The following is a 5,062-nucleotide window of genomic DNA, read 5'->3' on the forward strand; positions in this document are numbered from 1 at the left end:
TCTCATTCGAAGGCTCATAATCAGCCGCCTGACGGGTATCAGGCGACTGTTCCATCCTCCCCGAGTCGGCCATTTCGTCCGACTCGCACTCATAATCGACCTCTAAAGAGGGGTCGTACTCACGTGGTGAATCACCACGTGCACTCGCAACACCAAGTGTTGTGCGAGTGGAAGACACTACGGTAGACGGAACGTCTACCGCAAGAGATAACAATGCGTCACCCGCGGCTGCACGAACCGCAGCCGAAGGTTCAACACTATCCTCACCCCGCATGAATTGTTCCTTCATGCGATGGAATTTAAAATGATGGATCTGACCAATCAAAATCATTTTAAAAATTAAGTGGTCATTTAGCGACCACTCCACCTAATGACATTCAGAGTGATTGTCGTTTAAGGGAGGGGTGATGTAACGGGGTGTATCGTTACATGAAATTAACAATAAAAGATTGTTAATTAATATTATCCAAAAGGTAGATAATATTTGGAGGAAATTACTTTAAATAGTAATTTCCTGAATTCTTATCCATAAATAGGTATAGACCATTATGTCTATTTATTCCGCAGACTAATCAGCTGTAGAAGTAATCAAAGAGAGTTACGAGATAAGATAGATAAGAATTCATTTACATGTTTAGTATTAGTTTATAGTTAAGACAACATTTACAAAGATAGATTAACAAGACACTTAACTATATTAATACAGTTTTCATTTTACCCTCTTAAGCTAACTTGCCTTAAGAGAAGTCTTCCTCTATACGTACAGTGTACGTCACCTAACGAGAGGCACCACTCACATCTGAAGCAGTGTGAAGTGGACTTGTACTGAAACAGTACAAGTCGCAGTGCCCCGTTACATGAAAGCTCAGTCACTTTTCTTGTGCAGGCTTATTGCATGGGGGACCCCCTTGGAATCACTGAAAGGCTATTTTAGATTTTATTACTTTCTTCGTTTTTGATTTTAAAAAAACTAAAAAAAACAGAAAAATACTCGGAACCATCTATTAATAAATAACTCCTGATCACGGAGTGCGTAGCTGTAGCAGAGCTACCTCGCTCCTGAAGTCAGAGGAATGTTTATAGACTCAGAGAGTCTCTTAGCTCTATAGAAATAATGGGACAACCAAGTCAGGGGGTCGTGTAAGCTATTAAGCTTATTTAATCCTAGTTAAAGGGATTCAGGGGTTCGGAGAACAAAGCGGCAACTAGTGTCCAAGAGTATATACCTTAGAAAGGCTTCTATCTCTTACAGCTTAATGCGCAAGCCTTACGAAGGCACTTAACGTTTTAAGATCAAAAGGAGGATTGCACTTTATTATATTATTTAGATCTAAAGCCTTGCATTAGCTAATTTAAAAATTGATTTCAGCCGCCAGATTTATATCTGGCGGCAACCACATTTGTTACCCATAATAAATGGGTTTTTCGTTATTAACTACTTTAGATGAGGATAAAAAGTAATTTTACCCATATAGCAAATGACGGTTCTCCAACCGATGTGTGCTCTATTACACCCTACCCCACGAGACTGTTGACACGAGTGAAAACATTCCCTTCATTTCCTCTTTGAGGTTGAAACCTTAACAGCTGACCGTTCGGTGGTGTTTTTCTTTCGTTTGTCTCATGACAATCAAGCGAGAGTTACAGACTCTTAGCAACTTCCTCGACGATGAGGGGATTGTGGACTTGAAAATTCACTCTCCATTAGAGGATGAGGAGAAAGGGCGTCGTTCTTACACGCCTTCTTCTCTGAATAAACGTCGGCGTGCCCCGAATCCATTCCCAGAACGTGGTGCCGCTGATGTCTTAACTGTATTGAGCAGGACACGGGACCCTGAGTCCAACATCAATACTAATTTGCTCGATGAAGAGCAAGAGCAAGCAATCCTCATAGAGGAACAAGCTCGTCGACGAGCTGTCAAGATAGCAAAAGCTAAAGCTCAGTGCACACAGATTCACTCCGCTTAGTGCAGACGAGTGCAATGAGATAGCGGGTCACCGCTTGGGCATCTGGATCTCCGGTGACCCGGCGAGGACGCCGGAGGAGATCGCCGCTCGCGACGCTCTTCATGAGCAATACCTTACGCCAAAGGTAATGACGCGAAGCCAGTATCTGACGCGTTTACGTGATCAAGCCCGTGGGGCTTTGGTGGCCACCATGGGGGAAATTCCGATCGTTTTGTTTCCAAACGAAACAAGGAGTGAAAACGAAGTATCATTTGAGAACTGGGTCCACCTGGCCCGCCCGACTTCGGAATATTTGGAATATCAGAGAGTCTGCGGACAGAGGTGATGTTCGTTTGTAACGGAAGCTTTGCTTCGATTTCGCTTAGCTTAAGGCCAGAGGCCAGTTACGTTCGGCATTTATCCCACAAAACGAAGAAATGCCTAGCCGATATTTCGGTGCTTCGGCTGACCGTACAGCTATGTATCGAAGACGCACTGAGGCTATAGATCCACCTAATCCCACGTTTTAGTGATGGGAAGCGTCGTTTGACGCGAGTTGACCCTGAGCTTGTCGCCCAAAAACGTCAACGGCGTACAGGCAATCTTGCCGAAGAGGTACCTCAAACTTCCAAGAGTTTTCAGAAGAGGGGTACGCTAGCAACTTCACCAAAAACTTTTATTGGCCCTTACGACAACGTCGCTTTTAAAGTTTCTCCACGTAAAACTGAAGGTTCCCCCGCGCATCAAGCAGCGCGGGAGGGAGCCGAAATTAAGGCGAAAGCATTGCAATGCTTTACGGCACGAGGTGCAACTTTTTCGTGAGGTCCTTGCTCTGGTTGAGAGCTCTTTTAAGGCGGTTCAGGGACGCCTTTTGCCGCTGCGTCAGTTCCCTCGTTTAAAAGGCCAGCTGGACATCTTGGTGAGGATGCAGCAATCTGCGACACGACCGCCTGTCTCGGAGCAAGCACCTTCAAGTTTACGTGGGAAGGGTAGCGATATGGCTTAAGCAAGCCGACGTAGAACACTGGGTGTGTACGCAGCTTGCTAAGAAGGTTTAGCGTACAATTTAGCCCTTCTTGGCCACGACCGTAAATGTAATAAAGCGCGAACGCAATTTGGTATTAAAGACCGCGAAAGACAAGTGAGAAGGTTGGCTTTTAGCGCTTTATAAAACTCCGTCTCCGACCATATACGAAATAATACAGCTTCTGCCTTTGGCATCTGCTTGTTCATTTTACTTATCTTGGCTATCGGCCATCGTGTTCCTTACATGTCTTACGACACTAAATCGCGTCGCGATAAACTCGCTAACTTGTTTCCGAACGGTGACAGGGCTGATATTAGCAAGCCCATCGGCTAAATCTCCCCCACTAAGCCCTTATCCACGCAGTGGTATCGTTAACAGAACGCGTGGGTTTGTGAGACCATTGACATAGAACTGAGTGTAGCCTGTAGAGGCATGGACAGCGTTATTCAAACGCAGATTCCTCTACTGAGAGGATTGGGCTCCAGTGCTTTGGTGTCTGAGCACGCGCACTACGTAAATCGTCTTCAATTACGCGATTGACACGTTTAGTTTGAATATCGGTCTGCGGATGGTCCGCGGTGGACATGTTCAATATAGTGCCATGCACTCGGAAAATCAATTTTCAGACTTTATTCGTGAAACGGGGGTCTCGAACAGGGATAATTGCCACTGGCAAACCGTGTTGTCGAAATACGCGATCGATGAATAGCCTTGCTGTGAACTCAGCATTGGGCGCATGCTACTCATCTCTTTCCAGAGCGTACAGCATGGCGCCAACGGCTGGCCTGCCTACGACTGACTCATTCGTTCGATCGCCCTCCATCCAAGGTCACTCAAACGAGTAAACCGCTCATGCGTGGCGTGATAGCCTTCTGGAGGGGCTAAAAGCTCCCACCTTCGTTATCCAGCATGTCCGTGTTGGATTGAACGTGCTTAGGTCGTTGAACGGACTACGGAATGCTACCAGGTGTAATGAGGCACCTTTCACTAGTACTGATCGGTACTAGTTTACCTTACGCCAATTACAGTGTAGGTGACGTGCCCCGGAACTTCACTTACACAAGAGCACAGAGGAAGTTTTTTATAAAGCTAAGGGTTTCAGCTTGAAGGTCTAGACTAAGTCTTTTAAATAAAGAAAAAAGAAATTGTCTACCTAACTTATTATATCAATAACTAACTAAATATCGCGCGTTCTTGCGCACCGCACAACCGTGTCTTTTTAGCGATTGGCGGGGTTGACTCAAACTTAAATCAGCCAATCAACAGAATTGATATCTTATTGCGTCAGTATTACCAAATTTGGTGGTATTGGACCTATGTCAAACTTGATAAAGATAATAATTTTGTACTTCTATACCTTTTTCCTTTTACAGAGGATAACTATTTTATTTCTCTATTAAGTAATATTTATGTAACGGCACACCCCGTTTGTCAAAAGAATAAAATACTTTTGAATACTTAACATCCCCCCCTTAACCGACAGTCACAATACTGACTGGTGTGAAGTGGCAAAGATGTATTTCCCTGTAATTTTTGCATTATTAGCTTCTTATTTAAAAGCTTCAATTTTATTACGTTATTGACTATGTCCAGAAATCAATTTATTTGCACATGGTAACGAAATCCGTGCGCGTTGCCTGCGAGGCAGCAAAGTTGGCAGCCGCACGGCTTAGTGCAGCTATTAGCAAATGCAAATGTTTCAGTAAACGCTAATGCTCTACTGCGGGGAAAGTCACCCCCTACTCCAGTTAAAGGTGACTGGTGCTACTACCATTGCAGGTGGCGAAACAAGTCAGCTGCTTTTCTTATTATGGGTGACTGGGCCGAATCGGTGTCATCGCCCGACTAGGTGACAACTGTTAAGGCCACCATTAGCAAGCTTACCGAAGTGACATTTACAATCACTTCACTCCTGATACATACTGACATCACCAAAGTATCGTCGTCCATGGAGTCATCACAAGATGACTCCGCACCAAAAATGTCTAACAATCTGTCAAACTACTTCGTCATCACCTCTTTGGTTGTCACGTTTAAACCCGTAGTTTTAACGAGCATTGCCTCGGTTGATCCGGAGGTCTAGTATGC

Source organism: Bremia lactucae, linkage group LG18 (assembly GCF_004359215.1).
Source record: "Bremia lactucae strain SF5 linkage group LG18, whole genome shotgun sequence".
In the NCBI taxonomy this organism is placed as follows: Eukaryota; Oomycota; class Peronosporomycetes; order Peronosporales; family Peronosporaceae; genus Bremia; species Bremia lactucae.